General features: G+C 38.2%; 1 protein-coding gene across 4 annotated transcripts in view; it reads right to left on the reverse strand.

Annotated features, from left to right (window-relative positions):
* Positions 1-25,426, reverse strand: part of bnl (branchless) — a 258,684-nt gene extending 233,258 nt beyond the window's left edge. For 2 of the 4 annotated variants that reach the window (XM_069505665.1, XM_069505662.1), the window contains exons 1-2: positions 25,354-25,426; positions 24,451-24,653 (exon numbers count right to left, since the gene is read on the reverse strand). The gene's annotated coding sequence lies outside the window, so the exon portion shown is untranslated. The other 2 variants (XM_069505663.1, XM_069505664.1) reach the window with 2 other exon arrangements.
* Positions 25,427-25,657: the final 231 nt, after the last annotated feature.

Consider the following 25,657-nt stretch of genomic DNA (forward strand, 5'->3'; position numbering starts at 1 on the left):
GGATTACTTCGTTGTCTGTCTGTCAAGAAACCTGTAGGGTACTTCCCGTTGATCTAGAATTATGTAATTTGGCAGGTAGATAGGTATTATAGCACACGTATGGGGAAAAAACAGTGAATTTGTGATTACATTAACGAAAAAAAAATTAAAATGTGTTCATGAACAAATATTAGTATTTTCAATTTTCAAAGTAAGATAACTATACCAAGTGGGGTATTACAATGAAAGAGCTTTACCATAGATCAATTATTGGTCTCGCTCCGCTCTACGGCTTTACCTATATACATTCTAAAACATATTTTTATGCATAATAGTATTTTATTTATCGTGCAAATGTCGTAAAATGACAACTGTAGAACGGAATCCTCATTGCGCAAGTCTGTGTCGCCGGTTTTTATTATGTACCTAATGGAATATTAATGTAAATTATAAAGTATGAACTCACTTTTTTCGATCGATTATGTCCGACTTGATTTAATTTTTTTAATTCGGTTAAAATTATTTCATTTTTCATTCGATAGTGTTTTTTCCGACAGCCCCACAGGCTTTTTAGACGAAATCTAAGTACAAGATTTACCTCCCGTTTACGAAAAAACAATCAGGGCGTCACCCCGCCTCATACCCCGATTGCCATCTCGACCTGTCGCGTACTATGGTTCTCTTGTATTTTTTTTATTTTTTTTAAAGCATATTAGCCATGTTAAATGACTAATATTCCCCTTTCCTCTCCAACTAAGCGTCAAGCTTGTGCTAGGAGTAGGTACGACAATAGTGCAACGGGCGGGGTTTGAACCGTCGACCTTTCGGTTTTCAGTCCACTCCTTTACCGGTTGAGCTATTGAGGCTCTATGAATATATGTATTGACTTCCAAACGCCACACACAACCTTGCGCCGCCTGAATCCAGCGGCTCCCTGCGATTCGTTTGTCGTCTGTGCCACCACCGTGAGTGGTCTTGAAAGAAACGCCTTGCCATTAAAAAATTTGGATATTCAACAAAGCCGCACAGATTGTTTATGTTTACACACACAATATTTTGAACTCATTTCACTCATCGACATTGGTACTGATAACAGTCATTGCCAACAAGATGTAGTCTGTACTAGACTACATTGTAACGTGTGATCAAACGTACAGCCGAAATACAACGGTACTATGACCTTCTACATTATGCTTATGGATATATCAATCATACACTGGTAGAGATAAAATGAATTTTAATTACTTTCATTTTTATGACTCTATGAGCTTATGGTCGCGACTTCGTCCGCGTGGACTACATGTATTTCAAACCCCTATTTCACCCCCTTAGAGAGGAGAAAGAAAGAAAGAAAAGACGTTTATTTACATAACTGTGCCACATCAGATCTTAAAACTAAGAGCTAGTTCCGGCGCTTCTTCCACCTGAGAACAAGCAAAGAAGCGCCGGAACAAACTGTCATGTGTGGCACAACCCGAAAAAGGGTCCCAGCTCAGCATTATGCTGTATGCCTTGTTGCACAAGAACATACAGCGCTGATTTTCAGCTGGTACCCTGAACCTTAGGGGTTGAATTTTCTAAAATCCTTTCTTAGCAGATGTCTACGTCATAATAGCTATCTGCATGCCAAATTTCAGCCCGATCCGTCCAGTAGTTTGAGCTGTGCGTTGATAGATCAGTCAGTCAGTCAGTCACCTTTTCCTTTTATATATTTAGATTTACTGTATTCGTAATCAGTGGCTCTATCGCGGTTGTTTGACAGCTACAATGTCACGATCGCAATCATCTCTGATTGGTTAATGCTCGCTCACTATTGGCCACAATTCATTGTTGCAAGAAGAATCGCACAAATTCAGCCAATCAGAACAATTGAGATTGTAATAATGATTGATGCAGGTTTTAGACAATCGCCCTGCAGTGGACCTATCGCGGTTGTTTGACAGCTACAATGTCACGATCGCAATCATCTCTGATTGGTTAACGCTCGCTCACTATTGGCCACAATGCATTGTTGCAACAAGAATCGCACAAATTCAGCCAATCAGAACAATTGAGACTGTAATAATGATTGATACCGGTTTTAGACAATCGCCCTACAGGTTTCAGTCCGCTCCTTTTACCGGTTAGCTATCGAGGCTCTAATGTATCTATAAGTTATCTAACCGAGTTGAGTCAAGCATCAAAGTTTTTTCAAAGATCACGAAAGATAAGTGCATCTAATGAATTAGATGGGATGTGTTTCACGATACCAATTACCAATGTAGACAAATATACACAACACATTGATGGCTATGACTGCTAACATGAAATCTAATTGTGAAACTATTTACTAGTCGGGATGATTTCCTAACAAGGCTTTGTCCGCTACATTTATGTAATTTATAATCTACTAGCTTATGCTCGCGACTTCGTCCGCGTGAACTACACAAATTTCAAACCCCTATTTCACCGCCTTAGGGGTTGAATTTTCAAAAATCCTTTCTTAGCGGATGCCTACGTAGCCCGATCAGTCCAGTAGTTTGAGCTGTGCGTTGATAGATCAGTCAGTCAGTCACCTTGAGGTGCGTGTCCGGGATCGGACCCCCGACCTCCGATTAGAAGGCGGACGTCCTAACCACTAGGCTATCACAGCTTCAGTAGCGTCAATAAAAGGTCTTAATTAATCAGTAATGTGTATAAGAACTGTGGTGAAAGGTTTTCGACAAGTTGTTAAGTAGCGTGTTAAGGGCGACCTGTCCATATCACGCGAAACAAAAACCGGAACCCTTTGCGAGTTCAACGCCTTTCTCACTTACTACACGTCAAATTACTCGCTGAATTCATATTTTTAGACTCGTCATATTTTTAGGGTTTTTTTTATTTATTCAGATACAAGTTAGCCCTTGACTGCAATCTCACCTGATGGTAAGTGATAATGCAGTCAAAGATGATAGCGGGCTAACCTGGAAGGGGTATGGCAGTTTTTATTAAACCCAGACCCCTTTGGTTTCTACACGGCATCGTACCGGAACGCTAAATCGCTTGGCGGCACGGCTTTGCCGGTAGGGTGGTAACTAGCCACGGCCGAAGCCTCCCACCAGACCAGACCAGAAATTTAGAAATTATAAAATTCCAAACCCCTGCCAGGAATCGAACCCAGGACCTCCCACTAATAAGACCACAGCGCTCACCACTGCGCCAGGGAGGTCGTCAAAAGGTGCGTAAATTCGGAAAAATTCAAAAGGAAATTCAACTCCTGAGGGGGTGAAATAGTGGTTTGAAATTTGTGTAGTCCACGCGGACGAAGTCGCGAGCATAAGCTAGTTAGATATATAGTGCATATTAAAAGAATACCCGGCTGAGTTTGTTGTGGGCTCTTCTCAAACCTGGGCGCGTTTGGAACCCTCGTAGCTTTAGTTTTAAGTTTGCGTAATTATCACCACTATATCTTAGAAATCCAATATCTGACCATCAAAAAGCGTTATTAATTACCTATTTTGAATAAATCATTTGACTTTGACTTTGACTTTGATTATAACTATAGAGATTAATTTTTGGTTACATAACCTTGTTTCAGCTTTAGTACTTGAACAGCTTCAGTTTTTAAGAGCAATTTGAGGTCTTATTAAACATAATTGCTTTAACGACAGTTCGAAACGCAACAAATGTAGGTCATTAACTCATTACACTTGGCCAGCTGTAGAAAGGTACTACAATTTTTTGGGACCTATAATCAAGCCTAATTTCCTACACGACACTGAATCGCATGGCGGTACGACTTTGCCGGTGGGACGGTAACTAACCGCAACCGAAACCTCCTACCAGATTTCGGACCATTCGACTAGGTATTCAATCAAATATAGTACGCGACAGGTCGAGATGGCAATCGAGGTGGGGACGCCCCACACAACAGCACAGCCCCCGCTCTAACTCGGTCCGGGATAGATAGATTAAGATAGAAAAATAATTAGGCCAGATTCCACCTACCCATTGCCAGCCCACTACTGAGAACGGTTCTCTTCTCAGAAGGGTTTAATCCACCACTGGCCAAAGTACGGATTGGCAGACTTCAAACACCTTTGAGAACATTATGGAGAACGCTCAGGCATGCAGGTTTCCTCATGATGTTTTCCTTCACCGTTACTGAAAGTTACATATTTCCCGGGATCAAACCTGCTACCGTCCATAATAGGAGGCGGATGTCCTAACCACTAGGCTATCACGACTCTACCTATTAGACAGTAGCATAACAGTTTTATTACTTAAGTTCAAATATAATAAGCTAACGGTTAAACGCAAAAGACAATGTACTTGTTAACAACAATTGCGCGAGATGAAACAACCAGATTACCGCTGTGATCACTTGCCGCCAAGATGACTATCTTCAAAGGGACTAGGTCACAGATTAACGATAGAATGACCATATAGAGATGTAGATCAAGTTGGTTGCGTCATAAAATGTATAATAACTTTCTATTATAGGTGGTAATAAGGAAATGTATTTTTATAATCCATGGAAATTCCTTCGCTCATTGAGCCGGCAGGGATAAGTCGGGATGATGGCAAGAGACCTGATGGATTGACGCTGGTTCCCTGGGAACGGGGACGGGCGCTAATGTGGGACGCAACTTGCGTTGACACATTGGCCCCGTGTCATATCGGGGAGACAGCATCAAGACCGGGAGCCGCAGCAGAAACAGTTGAAAACGGCAAGCGGCGCAAGTATGCCTCTCTTATCGAAAGTTACATTTTTGTTCTGAGACCCTGGGGCCATGGAGTCTAGTGCTAAAAAAAATACGAGACATTTCACCGCGATTAATAGATCTGGTGACAGAAGGGCTGGCTCATTTTTTGCGCAACGGATCAGCCTGGCTGTCCAGCGCGGAAATGCAGCCAGTGTACTTGGCACCATTCCACGCGGGCATGATTTGTATAGTAATTAGATAAGGATCTAACCACAAATTCATGGTTTTCGGATTTATTCCTTTACTTGTGCTATAATAAGACATACAGACCTACCAACTCAACGGGAAGTGCCCTGTAGGTTTTCTTGACAGACACGACGGACAGACAGACAACGAAGAGATTCTGTAAGTATTTCTTTTTCCTTTTGAGGTACGGAACCCTAAAAACCTCAAAGAAGCCTCACTACTCAGCGCTATATTAGATGTACAGACATCCGGATGTACTACTAATTAGCACTATATACGTACATGCAAATATATGTATTCGTTCGTACATGCATTTAAATACAGCCTTGCCTAACTACAAACGATTAAAACGCGATTGCGACTCGATAAGATCAATCCATTCAAAACTCATTTACTAAAGTCGGCCGATTTAAGATGATCGGTGATAATCGCCGCAACGCATTAGCCGCAAAAACCGCACGCGCTAAATGCAACGCAACTGAAACTGCAGATGAAGTTGACAAAAGAATAGCTTAACCGTTAAAGGAAAGGACTGAAATCCCAAAGGTCAGCGGTTCAAACCCCACCCGTTGCGCTATTGTCGTCCTAATATTTAAAGCTTTTTACGCATAGTTGAAGTGGAAAGGGAAATACAAGTCATGATATAAACATGGCTGATATTCTTTAAAAAATCCTGAAAAGCCGGAAATACATTGGCGGTTCCTGTGGTGCTGAAAATATTTATGGGCAGAGATGGTAATCACTTAACATCAGGCGACTTATCTGCTCGTTTGCTAGATTTTTATATATAAACTTTTCTTTTTTAATGAAAAACTAGCAACCATTTTCTGTTTGACGGTCGTTATTGGCTTTCACGTAAATAGCTTTATATTTCCTCAACAATAGGAACGAGACCCTACCGTAATTTGGTAAAAATGCCTTGTGTTCGACATAAATACTTATGCGGCTTTTGCGCCTGGCGTCAAGTATGCGATCAGTTTTATGGTTACTGAGAATTGGCCAGTCAATGACCTAACAGAAATAATTATTTCCAGAAAAGCCTACAAAAAAGACTAAAAACTGCCTGTGGATAATTTCTGCCAAATCACGGTTGTATCATAGATATCTCACATAAACTTCGACTAGGCACTATAAAATTGCCTAACGTATTTCGAATAGCGGATATTTAGTTTTAGATCCAACCTGTTTTTAGAGTTCGGCACGGTGTAATAAAAACTTCCAACGAGAAAATAGATTTAGAAAAATTAAATCTAATTCTCCAAATACTGTAATTGCTTATCTTGAACACTTGTATTGGAATAACCTACCTGAAAACTTGATTTACTAGTCTAGGTACTCGTATGTAGCTACTAAATATACTGGTTCAATCATATTTTGAGCCTTTTCGTTCCTGGGCCTTCGGCACTTTTTTCCGGCAGCAGAAATCCAAAACATAATCGGAAATAAAACATTTTAAATTCAAACTAAATTAAAATATTAATAATAAAATAATACTATCAGATAAATCAAAACTATTTTTTTTTTTGTTTTTTTTAGAATTAACTTTATTTTTACTTACATATGTGTATAAAGTCACAGTAGGTACCTAAATTCTAAACAATGTTAAATAATGTTATTGGATTTAGTTTCTCAGCTATCGAATTATCTAAAAATAAACTTTTTTCAAATCTAACTTTTAACATTGTTTTAGAACTCTTTTGCATTATTATTGTACGTATACAGAAAATACATTATGTATTTAAACTCTTAATAATTAAATGTTTTAATTACGTAAGTATAACTAAGTAGTTTATACGGAACACTTAACTTAAAAATTATTTCAACCTAGACACTTAGTTCCAAATTTCGCACACTTAAACTGGCCTGGCCGGTTGCGTTTTGGATGACAGTATTATCTATGATAGACCAATTTTTCCATCTTATATACCTATACCTAGTACCTACACCTAGCATACCTAACTCGACACGAGGCTTAAACGATGCGTAAAATGGATCTGCAAATATTGATCCGTTTCTATTGATCTCTCAGACGTGAACCTAGGTTTTAATACGTTCATGTCTATTTGCAGCGATAGTTTATAGTGTTGAAGATGTCAGCCGGGCCTCTTATAGTCGGGGAGTCTAGGATTTGGCTTTTGTTTCTTTTGAAAGCGTACCTTATACAAAAAATAACACACGACAAAGATGTTTCTAGGGTTCCGTACCTAAAAAGGAACCCTTATAGGATCACTTGGTTGTCTGTATGTCGTGTCTGTCAAGAAATCTTCCCGATGACCTAGAACCATGGGCAGGTAAGGGGAAAAAATCCGAAAACCGTGAATTTGTGGTTATATCACAAAAAATAAAATAAAATGTGTTAATGAAAAAATATTTTGTATTTTCAACTTTTAAAATAAGATTTACATACCATTACATAGTGAGGGTATCACGTGAAAGGGGTTTAATTTTTACATTCTAAAACAGATTTTTATTTATTTTTATGCATAATAGTCGTGCAAAATGTCGAAAACTTACGACTGTGGTAAACTCTCGATGCGCGAGTCTGACTCGCACTTGGCCGGATATTTTTTTAAAAATGTTTTCGAACTTTTTCGAAACAATGATGGCCAAAAGCGCTTCTTTCTTTACAATATGTATTACTTTCTTAGAACAAGATAATGAAAATTAAGAGATAAAAGTACTCTGTAATTTAATTTGGCCCGTAAATCTTTAAAAACGAATTTCGCCCGAAGGCACGCTTGGACTCCTTGTAGAAATGTTTTACCGCCAAAAAGTACATCGTTATGCTACAAGGTTCCGTACTAAGGTTATTATTTTTAATTGGCCAGAAAATTGAGGCAAAGTGTGAAACCGGAAAACTTTTAGACTGAGGTACCTATGTATAGTTAAATCCAAATCAATACTTATAATAAATTAATATTATAAATGCAAAAATGTGTCTGTCTGTCTGTTACCTTCTTACATTGTAGGTTCAAACTATTAGAAATCCTGGAAATCAAAATCAAAAAAATCAAAATTTGACTGTTAGAACAACTCTTACGCAACCATTGACAGTACGACCGGTTCGGAATTCAGGATCCTACCAATGGGATTTAAAAAACTCTTAATCAATTCGAAGTCGCGGGCATCGGCTAGTATAACATTATAAATGCAGAAGTATGTTTGTTTGTCTCTTTATCCTTCAATCACGCCGCAATGCAACGGAGCAACGAATCGATTTGATTTTTTTCATGCATAAAAAAATAGCCTATATACCTATCTATGTTACTCTCCATGCAAAAAATGACGTCGATCCTTTTGCTCCATTGCGACATGATTGAAGGACCAACAAACCAACACTCACTTAGTAATAGGATAACAAAATTCAAACACCCATTTACTTTGTCTGTCTGTCGATCTCTAGTCGTCAAAACTACATTAAAAACAATTTCGTTTATCAATATTGAGTAAAACTCATTATATTTTAAGCAGCCATTTTATATCCATCTTGAGGGACACTAAACTCTCCTTATCAGTGAGGTGTATCAAGAATACTAAGTGGTCGTTTAAAGACCTAATTATGTACCTACCTACCTACCTCGTATCAAACATCTCCAGCTTCCATTCAAATTGAGACATAAATCAGGCTCCGCTTCTCTTTAACTTTATGTATGTTTTACCTAAAGTCCTAAACTTTATGTATGTTTTACATAAAGTCCTAAACTTTATGTATGTTTTACATAAAGTCCTAAACTTTATGTATGTTTAATTATGTTGGCTATGAAAAACTGTCTAACAGCTTGTTTCTTTTTTTTTTAATACAATAAAACTTAAAGCTAGCCTTATCTAATTACTATATAAATCATGACCGCGTGGAATGGTGCCAAGAATACTGGCTGCATTTCCGCGCTGGACAGCCAGGCTGATCCGCTGCGCAAAAAATGAGCCAGCCCTTCTGTCACCAGTTGAGGCTATTAATCGCGGTGAAATGTCTCGTAAAAATTTTTTAGCACTAAGACTCCATGGCCCCAGGGTCTCCACGGCAAACGGCACAAAAATGTAACTCTCTATAAGAGAGGTATACTTGCGCCGCTTGCCGTTTTCAGCTGTTTCTGCTGCGGCTCCCGGTCTTGATGCTGTCTTCCTGATGTGACACGGGGCCAATGTGTCAACGCAAGTTGCGTCCCACATTAGCGCCCGTCCCCGTTCCCAGGGAATGTTAACTTATGTATGTTTTACCTAAAGTCCTAAATTTATGTATGTTTTACCTAAAGTCCTAAACTTTAAAAAAGATTGTTTTAAAACCGCACGGTGACAAATGCGAATTCCAGTAAGAGACATTCTTACTTATTTAAAATATTCTTTTAAAGGAGCCAAAATGTGAAGCATATACACTTATGTACCTACTTGGTTACTTGATTGGCTGGGCAACAGGTATTATCTAAATAATATAAAAGGAAAAGATGACTGACTGACTGACTGACTGATCTATCAACGCACAGCTCAACTACTGGACGGATCGGTCTGAAATTTGGCATGCAGATAGCTATTATGATGTAGGCATCCGCTAAGAAAGGATTTTTGAAAGTTCAACCCCTAAGGGGGTGAAATAGGGGTTTGAAATTTGTGTAGTCCACACGAACGAAGTCGCGAGCATAAGCTAGTATTGTCCATAATGAGTGAAAGAGATAGAGTAAACTTTATTTTGTACAAAAGAGAGTAAACAATAATTTTTGATTTTATTTTTTATTTTTGAAGCGGGGAGAGCCCAGAAGATAAAGGTTCGATCCCGGACAGGCACTTTTCGGAGATACACGCATTTTCGGTTTAAAGACATTTATTTCTCAATAAAGAACACAACAGTTCACTTATATATCGAGAATTACTGTTTACATTAAATTAATTACTTAAATTAATGGTAATGTACATTTTAAAAACAATTAAATATCACGTGAAAAAGGAAAACATCGTGAGGAAACCTGCATGCTGGAGAGTTCTCCATAATGTTGTCACAGGTGTGTGAGGTCTGCCAATCCGCACTTGACCAGTATGGTGAACTCTGACCTAAATTCTTCTCAATCTGACGAGACACCACCAAGTTACGGTATATTTCCAAAGAAAAATCAACATAATCTTTACATGGATACATTCTACCACTTGTCATCAAGTCGACTGAGTCCAGTTAACATATCAATGAGATTGATCGTCAACCAAATCACCGGTTTTCCGGTTACCGTCATTTGGGTAACTTTCCGAAGAAAAACCAGAGCTCTGTTTTCTAGTTAATGCATTTTTCACAGACTAAAAGAATAAGGTAGACGGCAAACTCGCAATAAATGAAACAACGGGCTGATTGTGTTTCAAATAAAAATAACATCGACAATGTCGTCGATAAGCAACTAATATTTTCACATGATTTAATTTCAATGTTTGTTATTTTCAACAATAGTGCATAAAAATCTCAATTAGTTGAAAACATCATTATAAATTAAAGGAGAAAAGGGAATATTGTCAAATTCAAAACATAACCAATATTATTTAAAAAAGCACGAATCATTAACAATAGTATAAAAAGGGAGCTTTGTTAATTATAAAGATTTGCTTGAAAAATTGTTTCAATTTTCAACTTGCTTGACCGGATACTGGCTTTTACCTACAGGGTTTGTACGACAAATGTTAAAGACCCACAGTTGGACAAAAGTCATCCCAAGAATGCTCGATTACGGTAGAATGACAGCTACAATGTCACAATCGCAATCACCCCTGATTGGTTGATGCTCGCACACTATTGGCTAGAATGCACAGTTGCAACAACGATACCTTAATTTCAACCAAGCGCAATAATTGCGATTGTAATGATGATTGATGCAGGTTTTTTGGAATTGAACAGCTGATCTCTAGTCGGTGAGAGAATCATCTGTTCTAGCTAGACCATCATCAAAGAAGCCGATCTCAAATGAAAAGTGAATCTAGTTTCGCTAAGGCTCCATCGGTCATGTTAGTATAGTCTATGGCAATCTAGGCGTATAAAATGTCACTTTATTCAAATGTTTAATTAATAATTAATTCAATTAGCTTACTTATGCGCTGTGATACCTTCTAAATTTTTTTCTAAATTGAAATCCATTTCTCTCATCATCGCCCGTTGAGTGAACGAGCTTTCTTATAAACTTTATAGTCACATATTTTTTTATAATATCATTTGAGATTTGTTATATTTATCTGTTTCATTATGTCTTCGCTAGTCATTCCTACCTAACTAAATAGACGTAGTAATTAACAAGAGCAAGCCCTATAAAAAATCGGTCGTCGGCGGTGCGGCCATTTACACCAATTGTGAAATCTCCGGCGTGACAAGCGATTGACGTTGGGGTATAAATAGCGCGCCGGGCTCTAGCGCAGCGACGCGACGCGGCACCTGGGAGCTTAGTGTGAGATCTCACATCTCAACAACGGCGATAGAAATCGAACGTCAAAAAGACAACAACGTCAGAACAGAACGTCCAGCTCTGCTGGGCAGCGTTCGGGAAGCGTCGAGATATCCAGGTCACCCATACCGCGCACTTTGGCTGCACTCAACGCGCTGCTGAAGGAGTCCCCTCGCTGTGACATATTTGCTGACAAATGGGCTGACCTCATGGGTCAGATTTTGCACTTTTGTGAAAATTTATAATTTTGCTTTTTAAAATTTATAATTTTAACAATTTTTGTATGTATGTTTATGTTAGTTTGTACTCGTTGTTTAATTAGTGTAATTGGCTTTATGGCCGTTCTAATTAAATAATAAATAAATAAATAATAATAATAATCTTCTTGTCCAAAATGCCCCAAAAGACCAAAGTTTTCGAACAGTGCAGATCCGTAGGAAAACCAGAGTAACCGACGTAGCTCAACGTGTTGCGAAGCTGAAGTGGCAATGGCCAGAGCATAGCAAGAGTCCCAAGATGCTGGAATGGTAACCGCGGTCCGGAAAGTGCAGCGTTGGAAGACACTATAGTGCTATAGGTGCACAGAATGACATCAAACGAGTCACAGGATGCCGCTGGATGGCGGCGGCGTAAGACCGTGGCGAGTGGAATTCCCTACAAGAGACCTATACACGTACCTTAAAACTAATTATTATAAAATTCTTACCAAAACAATACTGTGCACCTGTTTTCCGAACTAGTAGAAACTGTGTCTCGGAAAACAGGGTCTCCAGCTCGGTGAGTACAAAGCTAACTACTACTAACTAACATACTAACTAAACTAAAGAGCTAAAGAAAATATTATGTGCGTGGAAGTCCATGTTATCTGTGTGTGTGTGTGTGTTTGTGTGTCCTATGTCCAGCCGTGGACGTCTATCGGCTGATAATGATGATGATGAGGATGAAAATATACCTAAATTTCACAAGATTTTTGTCTGAGGCTCTGGCTGTAGATAAATGGACAAAAAGAGCTTTAACGCTAAAGTGTTTCGGCGTTCGAATTCGAATTCGATTACCGTTAGTGAGATGTAAATTGTAATATTATCTCATACTAACCACTCTGCTGAAATTCACGAGCGATCACGTATGTGCCGTAACGTTTAGTTAGGTAGACGGAATTATAGGTTTTGATGAAAATCTAGCATAAACTACTACCTATAAACTGATTCTATTACTATTATAACTAATATGTGTGAGTGTGTTTGTTAGTCGGTTCGTCCTTCAATGACGTCTTAACGGAACAACGGAGCGAAATATTTTTTTTTGTATGGTATTGGAGAGTCTCATGGGCTACTTTTTATCCCGAAAAATTAAATTCTCTAGAGTTTTCTCAAATAAAATGAAACCCTAAATCCACACAGAAGAAGGATATACCTCCGAGAACATTATGGAGAACTCTCAGGCATGCCGATTGCCGAGGTCCCTCGAGTAGGAGGCCGAGGTCTAGGCCCCTGGGCCCCTAGGCCCCTAGGGTATCACCACACCGCTTACTTAGGTACCATCTTAGCTACTTATGTTATTATCATTATTATGATCGCCGGCCTACTACTGAAACCGGATCTCCTCTCAAAATCAGAAGGGTTTAGGCCATAGTCTGCCATGCTGACCCAGTGCGGATTGACAGACTTCACACGTCTTTGAGAACATTATGGAGAACTCTCTTCTTAGGCATGCGGGTTTTGATGTTTTCACAAGTGATATTTAAGTTTAAGTACTTGCTACGCAAAATTTCTTAAAATGATTGTGCAATATATTTTAATCCGTAATTTTGTGTATCTCCGGGCGACACTTTAATGGGCCGAGATCGAGGTTAATTGACTTCTCATGCGATATTGATTTTGGATGTTTGTTTGTTTGTTTAAATAACTCTGCGTATTAATATCGTTGAGATTTCTCTCTTAGATGAATTGGCCTCTTATTCACTACAAAATTCTAAAGGTAACCATGCTTGGAATGAGAAAGCAATGAAGAAATTAGCATTATTATTTTTTCGATGGGTTTTTGTAAAAAAAAACTACCTTTTACCATCGAAATATGACCGTTTAAGGAATTTTAGCGTTTCAACTATAGCGAGTGATTTTCATAATATATACCTAATATCTCTCACCCGGCTATACTCACGTGTTTAGTCGACGTTAGCCCGACTAGTTTCGAACCCATCCGGGGTCCTTTTTCAAAGGTAGTTAGTTCGCGCACGCGTTGCGGTTAAGACTGCGCGACTGTTGTCGCTGAAACTGGTCGGGCTAACGTCGTTTAAGGAATGATGATCGTCAAAGTTTCTAGTATCTAGCAGATAATCCTATCACTGTATCTAGCAGATAATCCTATCACTGTATCTAGCAGATAATCCTATCACTGTATCTAGCAGATAATCCTATCACTGTATCTAGCAGATAATCCTATCACTGTATCTAGCAGATAATCCTATCACTGTATCTAGCAGATAATCCTATCACTGTATCTAGCATATAAAAAATTAGAGGTAGAGGCAAAATGTCGTTAGACGCAAAGGCACTAAAGTATCCCATTTAGCCGACCGCACCAGAAGGAGGGTAATGTGTTCTCTGAACTGTCTCGCAAAGATTTATAATGTCACATTGTACAACTTATCCAATTACCGCACATACACTTGTTTATAGACAGACAAGCAGCACGATTTAGAAATAGGTACAATATAAGTTATGTGCCATTCCAATGCGATACCTATTGGGAAATACAATTAATGGAAAATACTAGCGACACCTCAAACTATTTAAACCATTTTTACTTAATGACTATACAATCTATACATAGCTAGTCATTAGCTCAGAGTCACTCAGCGGGTGAATGGAGAGGGCTATGTTTGGAGTTTCTCTACGAGACCAAATCAGAAATGAGGAGATCCGTAGGAGAACTAGAGTAACCGACTTAACTAAACGGGTTGCAAAGCTGAAGTGGCAATGGGCAGGGCAAATTGCTCGAAAAACCCGATAGACGACGGGTCTCAAGGAACGTGCTGGAATGGCGACCTCGCACCGGAAGACGCAGTGTTGGAAGACCCCCCACTAGGTAGACGGACGACATCAGACGAGTCGCAGGGAGCCGCTGGATGGCGTGGTGCAAGACTGGCGTGTGGAACTCTCTACAAGAGACCTATAATGTTCAGCAGAGGACTTCGGACTATCGGCTGATGATGATGATGATGATGATCTATTATTAGGAAATATATAAAAGGAAAAGCTGACTGACTGACTGACTGATCTATCAACGTACAGCTCAAACCACTTAACGGATGGGGCTGAAATTTGGCATGCAGATAGCTATTACGATATAGACATCCGCTAAGAAAGGTATTTTGGAAATTCAACCCCTAAAGGGGTAAAATAGGGGTTTGAAACTTGTGTAGTCCACGCGGGCAAAGTCGCGGATGTGGTACTCACAGAATAAGTGGTTAAATCTTTGACTAATTAAGAAATAGCTTTAGGTATTATCAAAAGATCTTTATCTTCATCTCAAAATTCCAAACAGGTTTCGTTAGAACAATTTGGTGGCCAATATAATTAGGTTTCATAATCGTATCGTTGATGGCCTAAATAAATAAAACAATTTAACCCTTGAAACAACTGTAGTTAAATGATAAGAATGCACTGGTGAAAATGTAGAGCTTCAGTGATAAGATAAGGGAATGGCCCTAGATATATGAACAGGCAAAGTGCAGGTTTCTGACCTCAGCCCTGAACATTATCTCTATTATATTCTAGCTTTATAGGCTAGGTATAGGTATTCTAAAGACCTCGAAAGAATTTCTTATAATTCGTCTTAGTGGCACGTTATTTATAACGTGCTAGTTGATGCCCGCGATGTTGCGTGGAATTAGGTTATTTAAAAATCCCGTGGGAACTCTTTGATTTTCCGGGATAAAAAGTAACCTATGTCACTTTCTAGGTCTTTATCTATACCCATGCAAAAAATCACGTCAATCCGTTGCACCGTTGCGACGTGATTGAAGGACAAATCAACAAATTAACAAACCAATAAACAAACACACTTTGGCATTTATAATAATAGGTAGGCATTCTAAAGACCTCGAAAGAATTTCTCAAAATTCTTTCTTAGTGACACGTTATCTGTAGACATAAACTGCTATAACGTAGTTAGTAAGTCCCAATTTTACAGATACGAGTACTTACCCAACGGGTTTGAGCTGCAGATATACGTTGACAAGTCAGTCAGTTAGTTCACGAGAAAGAAGAAACCTAGAAGAAGTAACCTAAATTAAAAAGTTAGACATAAGGTTTGTTTAGAGAATGATCTTTATTAAATTGGTCCAACAAGACCTAACTAACTGACTAACTCAACTAACCAAATTGCCTGTATAAAATTGCAAGTAATCGCATTGCACCAAGCGAGCAGGTCATTTGAAAATAGGGTTACCAGACGTTAGAATTTTGTGCGGACATGTCAGGACTTTTAGGCACTTTTCAGAATTTCGAAGTATCTTAATATATAAAAGGAAAAGGTGACTGACTGACTGGCTGACTGACTGATCTATCAACGCACAGTTCAAACTACTGGACGGATCGGGCTGAAATTTGGCATACAGATAGCTATTACAACGTAGGTATCCGCTAAGAAAGGATTTTTGAAAATTCAACCCACAAGGGGGTGAAATAGGGGTTTGAAATTTATGTAGTCCACGCGGACGAAGTCGCGAGCATAAGCCAGATTAATCATAAACTGCATCATTATTAATAGATTTAGTTTAATTTATTCGAGTTTTAAGTTTTTAAGAGAAGTTTATTTAATTATTTTATAGACTTGTTAACCTAAAATAGATAGATTTTATATCTCAATTGAATGTAAAAAAAAGTAGTAGGTACCTCTATAAAATAAAATAAAAAAATTATCATGGTTATTTATTAAAATGAGTTGTAAAACTTTCGTATCTGTCGTTGAGACCGACAAAACGTCATAATATAGGTATGAGTGACAGAGACAACGCTCTACAAAGCCGCAATGTCATTCGAAAGGCTGATGTACATTAGTTTCTGCCGCGTACTATAAGCCACATTATCGGGTATTTTCAGTAGAAATAAGCCTTTTTTCAGGACTTGTTAATGTGACGTGTGGTACCAACTCCCATCGGCGGTGTTCCCACTAGAGTACAAGATGGGGTTATTCAAGGGGCGGACCAACAAATTCCTAAAAGGCCGGCAACGCATCGGCGGTTCCTCTGGTGCTGCAAATGTTGATGGGCGGCGGTAATCACTTAACATCAGGTGACCCGCCTGCTCGTTTGCTCGCTATCTCTATTTAAAAAAAAACTTGTGGTAACCCTCGTCGAATCATACTAAAGTTACCATCCTGTGCCAAATTGCCGTAGACTGTTAACCCAGATTAACGCGACCGGCCCAGACCCTCTTTTACCCGACTGTGGGCCACGAGAGAGGTATTGTGTTAACCATGTTAACTTTTAATCGTGACTTTTTATACCAATATAAAATTCAGTAAAACAAAACTTTATAAGCTTCTATCGTAAATTTGTACTTACTTTTTCTTTTTCAGGGTCATTATTACTAACGCACTACCAAAAACGGGTCTCCACTCAAAATGAAAAGGACTTAGGCCATAGTCCACCACGCTGGCTAACATTTGAGAACATTACGCAGAACTCGAGCATTGACGATATTTTCCTTTACCGCTAAAGCAAGTAACTAATAATTTAACTGTTTGACAGTAAAACGCACATAACTCTCATTAGAGCCTCAATAGCTCAACTGGTAAAGGAGTGGACTGAAAACCGAAAGGTCGACGGTTCAAACCCCGCCAGTTGCACTATTGTCGTACCTACTCCTAGCACAAGCTTCACGCTTAGTTGGAGAGGAAAGGGGAATATTAGTCATTTAACATGGCTAATATTCTTTTTAAAAAAAAAAAAAAAAAAAACTCCGCAAAGTTACCCGTCACCGAACCCCGGACCTGCAATAGCAGACTGTCGTCTTAACCACTAGGCTATCACTAGTCACTACCCATATAATAAATACGAAAGTGTGTTTGTTTGTTGGTTTATCCTGCAATCGCTTCGGACCAACGGATCGGCGTGATTTTTTGCATGGTTATAGTTAAATACCTGGAGACTGGAGAGTGGCATAGGCTACTTTTAATCTCGGGAAATCAAAAGTTCCCACGGGATTTTTAAAAACCTAAATTCAAGCGTACGAAGTCACGGGCATCAGCTAGTTTTTACTATTTGTATGGGGCATACAAAAATCTCAGATGTTTTAACTAGTTAATCTTAAAGTTTTCACTAACCCGCGCTTCCGTCAGTTTTTGGTAACTGATAGTAAAGGGGGGCAGATAGTGGAAGGGACTGATAATAGTTAAGGGCCTGGTCAAACACGACGCCCGACGGTAACACGGCTACACGGCTTTTGACGACCTCCCTCGCGCAGTCAGCGGTGTAGCCTTATAAGAAGGAGATCCGGGTAAACGAAGCTACAAATCGACGTGATTTTCTAAATGTATATAATGTGTCTAAAACCCTAGTTTAATTTTTATGTATTAAGATCAAAGAGTTCCCACGGGTTTTTATAACACTAAATCAAGGCTGACGAATCTAGAATAATATAAATAAAATCAGAATAGAGAAGTGTGTTGCCATCGCCATTTTAACAGCGTTCATCACGGTGATTCGCTAACGCAGTGTATAACACTGAATGAAAGCCATCGAGCTCATTTGACAATAGGTGGTTCTACATTGCTGTTTCACTGATTGGTATTAAAATAATTTTCGTAGAAAACCTTCTATGTAATAAAAATAAATGTCAAGTGAGCTAAGTGGTTATCATTCCGTGAATAAGTGAACACTGAGTTAGTGAATCAGCAGGCTCGAGTCGCTGACACCACGCGTCATGTGTGACCATGGCTTTACTTGCGCTATCGTTGTATGCTTTCTTTTCTTATCACAATCAAATCAGTGCTAGTTAGATGTGTTGTAGGTTGTGTAGTGATAACTGATTAGTGATAACACTCAGATGTGAACTGACTGACGTATCACAGCTGGGCTATGCTATAACAACTGTAAAGTGAAAAGAACACCAGGCTGAGATTGTTGTGGGCGTTGTGGGCTTCTTTTCAGACTAGGGCGCGTTTGGAGCAAATTGGCTATATGAATATCCGTTTTTTTGGAAAAGGGAAATTCGGGTAGAATCACTCTTTCCTGAAGGGTAGGTACCAACGGGACCCAATTACCTACTAAGTCTCCGCTGTCCGTCCGTCAGTCTGTCAGCGGTTTATATTTCATGAATCATAACAGATAGAGACCTGAAATTTTCACATAATGTGTAGGTATTTTCTATATTAGCAACAAATACCTACTAGAAATTTCAAAACTGCCGCCATGATTTTTTTTAAAGCGTTATTTCGTGTACGTTGGTACGGAACCCTTTCTGTGCGAATCCGACTCGTATTTGACCGATTTTTTTCAGTCGCACGTACGCCTAGAGTCGGGTAAAAACGTGTCCGTCGTGTGAACCGATATTATGTAATGTAAATGCTACATTCATGCAGAGACAGACGTATCGTCTGAGAATATACGTGCTATATATCTATATGTATATGTTATGCTACAATAAAACAATGACCTCGGAGGAAAATTTCTTTGCAACTATAAATAGCAGGGACAAACAACTCTACAGTTTTGGATCGAGTGTAAATATATATGAAACCGTGTTTTTAGTTTGTATATTATCAGTAGGTGGGCGGCCTCTTATCAGTGGATTTATAGAATTAAATCATTTTGTGAATCGAAAAAATCATGACAATGCATGGAAGCAATCAGTACTTTCAGTACTTTATATATAAAACACTAAAAATTGAAAAATAATTTAATTTATTACCGAATATATTATGTATACAAGAGTTAATATAGTTCCATAATAATACTTTTTGGTGCCGGTGCCAATTAGCTTTAGCTGCGCGAATCGTCTAGACTTCATATTTTTATGAGACTCCACAATGGCACCTCATTGGCACCGACCCCAAAAAATATTATTATGGAACTATATTAACTCTTGTATACATAATGTATTCGGTAATAAATTAAATTATTTTTCAATTTTTAGTGTTTGTGTATCGAAGTCGGTTTTTATTTTTTTTGTAAAAAAACTTTATTTCACAATTTTTAGTGGCCCCATGGAATTATGCTATGACTGGTTAAAAATCTACTGTTTACTAAGCTATTACACTGATCGCGAGCAATTTAGTCTTATCCGTTGAGGAGTTCCAGTATATATCTTCGAAGATGTTCATCAGATCTTCACCAAATTTAAATGGGACCAACTTTGAAGTATACCCTTTCAAACAAAAAAAGAATTTTCAAAATCGGTCCAGGCGTCTTCGAGTAATCGGGGAATATACATAAAAAAAAAAGATTTCAACGAATTGAGAACCTCCTCCTTTTTTTGAAGTCGGTTAATAAAAGGAAAAGCTGACTATATACGCACAGCTCAAACTGGACGGATCGGGGTGAAATTTGGCATGCAGAGAGCTATTATAACGTATACATCCGCTAAGAAATGATTTTTGAACATTCAACCCCTAAGGGGGTAAAATAGGGGTTCGAAATTTGAGTAGTCCACGCGGACGAAGTCGCGGGCATAAGCTAGTCATTTATAGAATTAAATCATTCTTAAAGACTTCAAAGCTCGTAAGAGTAGTAAGCTAGAAACTAGAAATCAAAGCGTGAAGCTCGCCCGACTTCAACATACATACAGGTGTAGAAACAAAAGTTATTTTTTACTTTGTAGTGGTTTTGGAAGTCGTTTTTTTAATATTTTTTTACATATATTTTGATTTTCAGTATCTTGGAAGAGACAAAGACCTAAGGTTCGACAACGACGCCACGCGGCGAGTCTGTTCGCTGAATATTTGCAAAGCCTATGACGTCGAGATGCGTCTGTTTAGCAATTTCGATGGCTCAAGGTTGGATCTGAGATTTCTCGTGTGTTTCTTGTTTGACTCGTCCATCGTTTATCTCTAAGCCAGTATCAACTAGGTATATTAATAACTTAACTTGCTTCTTTTGAAACATATTCGCAAGCAAGTTGTAAACTTAAGGAAAAAGGAATCTCCCAGTATGTTATTTGACTATGTCACAAATAAATTATTTCTCAGTGATTATTAAATAGAGAGTCTTCCAAAATACGTAAGATCGACGGCCTTTATTAGTTTTATGTGAATGTTAAAAATATCAGTGTACCTAAGTAATTTTTTTTTAATTATAATTGGAGGGGAAAACTGATGCTGTAAGGGTGTTCCAAATCTTAGTGGTTCGAATTAGAAATGAGGAGGCAAATCGCTTCGTACGTATCCGTGGAATTTCCACTACGTGCGGGTGCTGACCTTGGCGATGCCTTGCGGTGCGATAGTAGAAAGGTGAAGGAGGAACCAGGTTGAAAAGTTCTTCGACACACTCTCCGAAATATATCCTGTAAAATACCGATAAGTAGAAAGGCAACTCTGCGCGAAGTTCCAAACTTTGAAGTTTAGAATTGCCAAGTGCATCGTGTACATAAATAAGTACCTAAGTACTTAGTAAATATACAAATCTTAATTCCTATTCTATAATAAATATCATTTAACTCGCGTCAATAATATGAACGGAGACGTATTTAGAAAAATACCTAAGACCTAGTTAACCCAGGTTAATCACCTTTTCGCCTAGATCAGGTTGAACGCTTCTTTCATCCATTAATGACAACAAAACTGGAGCAACAATAGATATCTATTGTCTTTTTTTATTCTAGACTTCTTCTAAAGTGTTTATCTGATACTGAACCTATTATTTACAAGTAGACAACACAGATAGTATTTAAAAATCGCAACACATAGGTACCTTGTAAACCTATTTTTAACGACTAAACGTTATTAATTTTATTTTTACCTATTTTATTTTCTAAAGAAAGAAAAAAAGGACAAGAACAAGAAAACCTACAAAGACAAAATAAAATTTGAATTGAAATTTCAACCTCTTTTATTAACAGTACCTAATAGCTGATGCCCGCGACTTCGTCCGCGTGGATTTAGATTTTTAAAAATCCCGTGGGAACTCTTTAATTTTCCGGGATAAAAAGTAGCCTTCCCCGGGATGTAAGGTAATCTGTATCAAATAGCATCAAAATCGGTTAAACTGTCGGGCCGTGAAAAGCGAGCAGACAGACAGACACACTTTCGCATTTATAATATTAGTATATGGATTGGACTATAAGTTAATCATAACACAATTATTGAACTAAAAGTTAATCAAACACTAGGTACCTAAATTTCACATAACTTAGTACAAAAATAAAGCTACAAAAACCACCGGTGCCAATTAGTATTTTCAAACTTGGCCTCAAGCAAGAAGTGGGCCTGTAAATGGGCCCCGGACTCTTAATGAACCGTTTTTGGGCCCTTACCAAAAGGGGGGAATTTTGGGCCATCCCGCTTGTTAGGTTGACAACTTATTATTGGCTCAAAATAATCATTGCAATAATGATCTCACATTCTTTTTATTCTATGTAAATACATGTAGGTACCTATACCTATAGTACGCGACAGGTTGAGATGGCAATCGGGGAGGGAACGCCCCGCACACCCGCACAGCCCCCGCGCTAACCCGGTGCGGGCGAGCGCGGCTGACGTGCGGTTATGCGGGGCGTCCCCCCGCCTCATACCCCGCTTGCCATCTCAACCTGTCGCGGACTATACTTATATTGAGAGCCGTGATAGCTCAGTGGTTAAGATGTCCGCCTTCTAATTTTTTTTATTTTATTTATTCCGATACAAGTCAGGTAGCCCTTGACTGGAATATCACCTGGTGGTAAGTGATGATGCGGGCTAACCTGGAAGCGGGCGCACCTGGAAGGGGTAGGTATATGGCAGCTATTTTTATGAAACCCATAGTACACCCTTTGGTTTCTACACGGCAACGTACCGTTGCTAAATCGCTTGGCAGTCCAGCTTTGCCGGTAGGAAGGTAACTAGCCACGGCCGAAGCCGACCAGACCAGACCAGACCAGATCAGACAAAATTTAGAAATTATAAAATTCCAAATTTCTCCTGCCGGGAATCGAACCCGGGACCTCCCACTAATAATACTATAGCGCTCACTACTGCGCCAGGAAGGTCATCAGGTTCGTCCAATCAGAAGGTCGGGGGTTCGATTCCCGGGCATGGACTTCCAAATTTTCGGAGTTTTCAAATTCATCACCTGATGGAGAACATATCTTTCCCCTCCACCCTCCAATATTGACATTGAATTTTAAAATGTAGTACAATTACACTTCTACCTAATAGCTACCTAAACTGTGATAGCCTAGTGGTTAGGACGTCCGCTTTCTAATCGGAGGTCGGGGGTTCGATCCCGGGCACGCACCTCTAACTTTTCTCGGAGTTATGTGCGTTTTAATTAATTAAATATCACTTGCTTTAACGGTGAAGGAAAACATATCGTGAGGAAACCTGCATGCCTATATATTCAGAAGAGCTTATTTTAGGAGTTTCACCTGCAGACATAGAAATTTCTCAGAATTCATATCAAATGGGTGGTTAAATCCATTTTTTTTGCTAAATTAACTTTTATCTTGTTTAATTTTATTAATAATTTCCACTCCTAATAATAATAAAATAAGCTAAAGCTTGTGGTAGTAGAGGCAGGGTCGACATTCATCATAGGGTAGCACTGGAACGTACTACCTTTTCGATTTCAGTCTACTTTTTAACCGTTTGAGCTATTGAGGTTTTTCTAAACAATGTATGTACTAAGTAAGTCCTCAATTTTATGTCTGATGTCATTTTCGTAATAGTTTCGTAATTCGTACTTAATGCATTTTTGGTAAAAAGCGGCTAACCCCAAAAAACATTTTTTTGAGTTATCGTCAAGGATAAAGAAATTTTAAAAAACTGATGTTTTTACAACTCAGAAACTACTTTTTGAGTGCAGGCGCAAAAAACATAGGGGTTCACCGTTTATTTGCAAAAGTACCGTAGAATAGATTAATCGGGTGGAAAGTAGGTACGTACCTACCTATCCAACAAACCAAGCCAACAAACTGGCTCACCAGTTTGGCGAGAAAATAATAATGTAAATATTTGGTGTACCTACGCTTGTTATAAATAAAAAAAAAAAAAAAAAAATCTACCTACGTGACTAACTTAATCATTAAAATAAGTATTAACTATATGATTAAAAACAAAAATCAATGCTATTTCGAATAAGGCCCGGTATCCACCAAAGCGGTACAGTAAACCAATCCGATTAAAAAAAAAATGACGTAATAATTTTTTCAGTCATCTATTTTGAATCTGATTGGTCAATTGAACGCATCTCATCTCCTTTCTGCTTAGGTGGATACCGGGCCTTACGTAGCTATTTCAGCTAGCTACTTATATTTTCCAAAATAAAATTTTCCTTAAACTAACTGTGCACAGTATAATCTATCTCCATTTGAAATCAGTTCAGTAGTTTTTGTTTGAAGGCATGACAGACCACTGATCAGCCAGACGACAAACATTTGGGTCACTTTTTCTGACTCTACATTTTGAATTCAGTCCATCGAATTCACTCTATCATTATTCTACTTATTTTTTCCAATCAATCTACTATCAATACAAAGTATCTATTTTTTTCCGTACGGAGATTGTAGGTTTTATTCTACTTACTATTTTTTGCAAAACTAATATTTAAAAAAAACTTTGGGTCTATCTTTCTGTCCTTCCTGACTCATTCCTGACTACATTTTGAATATCCATCTCAGTTAACTAGCCTAGATAATCTTTTTGAAAAATAGAAAGGTAAAGTTTTTGGATCACTTTCTATTTCTACATTCTGAATTAACTTTCAATACTTTTTTTTAAAAAAATCTGCAGAAATGGAACATGACAAGTGACAACATTTGTTTATAATGAATCTCGAAAAACTTTTTCATATAAAATCGTTGCTACATTTTTAAATAAAGTTCAGTTTTAACAGACTGTTAAAAATTTCTCCAATCAATCTACTTTATAATCACACGAAGATTTACTAAAAGTAATATTAAAACGCTAATAAGCTTAAAGCTAAAATCACATTAAGTATGGTTATTAATGATTTCAACTTACTTATAAGCGGAGAGGTCGTCCAATCGGTTGCACTTTCGAAATACCGTTCAGCGTTAGGTATTTTTCACAACCGCGGGTTCCGTGTTATTGTTAACCATGTAACTATAATCCTCCTGTAGAACTTGGATATCACTTGCGGTCTGTAACTTAGCACTGGTAACACAAACAAACTGTAACAGATCTAGTATTTCCCTGAGAACTGAAATGCACAGATCACTGTCACTAACAGGCACTCCACCACAAAATATTATAGAATTGCTTTAAACAAAACCTAGTTTTTTGAATAAATAAATATTTGTAAATTTGTGTGAATTAAGTAAATTTTAAACTTGAGAATTTTTGCAAAAAAAATAAAAAAATCACATCCCGTAAAGTAAAAAGGAAAATATTTTAAAAATAAATTTTGGAAAATTACAACTGACTAAATAAAAAAATTTTTTTTTACGGAAATTGTAAAAATCTGCTTTTTACAAATTGGTCAATAGTGACCTCAATATTTTGCGAAATCAACGGTAACCGATAATATTTACGGTGATAATGAGCCAGGTAAATACGAGTCGCGCGAAAAGAAATTTCGAACCGAGGCCGAAATTATCAGATTACTGTCGTCAGGCGAAACTTTTTTCGGCGAACTTTTTGCTTGAAGCGTTTCGTAACCGCATGTTCAACTGAAATCGGTCCAAATCAGACTGGGCAAGCGACCGCGTGGACGGCACAACACACTTCTACACACGTACATGCATATGCGAAATTTTCAAACACATTTTCCACGCCGGTCTGCAATGTTATGCAACTACACGGTGGGAGTTTTCAATACTTTTTCCACTGAAACTAGGGGTTTTTTCGCCGAATTTTTTTTGTTTAATTATTCTATAATATTTCGTGGTATTACACTTTACCGAAAGCAGTTTATCGTAAGCGTTTGGGGATCGCGTGCGTGGACATCACACGTCCGGCGCGTGCCGAGTCTCGCGCAATACTGTGCATAGATAATACACTATATACCAGAGATAGATGTGCCACTGCTGTTTTTATTTTGTAAATTAGGCGTACCTAGTTTAAGAGATGGCGCTGCATTATTTTTACTCCCTTTGCGTACCGTCGCTAGATGGCGCCGTTTTTTATGTACGCCTACGACGCTAGATGTCGCTTATTATATTTATACTATTGTAGATCGCATTGATTGCATTAATTATGGGGCCG

The sequence above is a fragment of the Maniola hyperantus genome, chromosome 21 (genome assembly GCF_902806685.2).
Source record: "Maniola hyperantus chromosome 21, iAphHyp1.2, whole genome shotgun sequence".
NCBI classification, from domain to species: Eukaryota; Metazoa; Arthropoda; class Insecta; order Lepidoptera; family Nymphalidae; genus Maniola; species Maniola hyperantus.